This window comes from Leuresthes tenuis, unplaced genomic scaffold (genome assembly GCF_036924035.1).
Source record: "Leuresthes tenuis unplaced genomic scaffold, fLeuTen1.0.hap1 SCAF_4, whole genome shotgun sequence".
NCBI lineage: Eukaryota > Metazoa > Chordata > Actinopteri > Atheriniformes > Atherinopsidae > Leuresthes > Leuresthes tenuis.
In genome coordinates, this window is record NW_027325358.1 from 28654600 (window position 1) to 28655934 (window position 1335).

The following is a 1335-nucleotide window of genomic DNA, read 5'->3' on the forward strand; positions in this document are numbered from 1 at the left end:
CAAACCTTCTTGTAGCAGAACACATCCACTTCTTCTTTTGATGATGTATGGTTGGGCATTCAAACCTACTTGTTTCCCGCTTTTCATTAATTATGGGTGGACATTCACACCTTGTCGCAGCCAAACACCTCCGCTCCCTGTTTTGATCATGTATGGTTGGACATTCGCACCTTTTCTCACCCGCTTTTTGCAAACTATGGTCGGCCATTCACAGCTTCCTCTCCACCATACTTGTATGGTGGGATATTCACACCCACTTGCATCCGAAGACCTCCGCCCCCACTTTTGTTGATATTTAGTCAGTCATTCGCACCTTACCCGCTTTTGGCAAACTATGGCCTTCTTGCAGCCAAAAACCTCTGATCTCGCTTTTGATGATGTAAGGTTGGGCATTCAGACCTTGCTTCACCTGCTTTTCACCAAATATAGTCGGACATTCACACCTTCTTGCAGCCGAACACTTCCGCTCCACCTTTTAGTTTTCTACGGGGCATTCACACCTTTTTTTTCACCGCATTTTATAAAAACACCACAGGAACACTGTATTGAGGCTTTGTTCTGACCGCTCATTCGGTGTCGCGTTTCTTTCAAGCAATTCTCCTGGTTAGCCCGCACTCGGCTCGCTCCCAGAGCCGTGTTAAAGTCTAGTTCGCATTCACTCTCTTTTCTCAGCAGATTAAAACAAAGTTTCATCTTGGGCTCCCTGAAACTTCCATCCTGCACCGCTGTTTGCTTTTTCACAAAAGCAGAGGAGAGCGCACCGTTCCCAGCGGCACTGCAGTACCGGGTCGATGCTTGGAGTGAACGGAGCAAGCTCCTTTTTCAACTCCTATTGATAAAAATCCATTTAATATGTAGTCCTCGCATAGAGGACATATCAGACATTAAACTGATAAGAACAGATACTACACTTGATCTTAGCCAAAAGGCCGAGAAGCGATAACTGTCCACTGGTTCACGTCCGAGGGCCCTTCCTGGCACAATGCGCACTTGTAGCGGTGTTCTTTTTATGGCCATAGTGTCACTTTGCACCTCCACCCACCCGCTGCACTGAGCACTCTTCAACCCTTTTAAATGGTATAACTTTACACTACCGCACGCTCCAGCGAACACCATTCAAGCAACAACTTTGCACTCCAGCTTCGAACATCGGCACAGTCGCAACAAGTAAGGCGACTCTACTCAGAGAAGTCACTCTGCACAGTAACAAGATTTCTTTTGCACAGACAGAAATTGCTTCATCCGCAAAGGTAAAGCCTGCCTAAAATAGAAACAACTCATTAGTGCTGCTCAACGTTGTACTTTGCAGTAAAAGAAAGAGCAAATCTAAAGTTT

General features: G+C 46.0%; 1 non-coding gene across 1 annotated transcript; it reads right to left on the minus strand.

The window, feature by feature from the left end:
• Positions 1-750: 750 nt before the first annotated feature.
• On the minus strand, positions 751-941 carry LOC140306459 (U2 spliceosomal RNA). The gene has a single exon (XR_011915764.1). It is a non-coding gene; the product is annotated as a U2 spliceosomal RNA (small nuclear RNA).
• Between the last annotated feature and the right edge of the window lie 394 nt (positions 942-1335).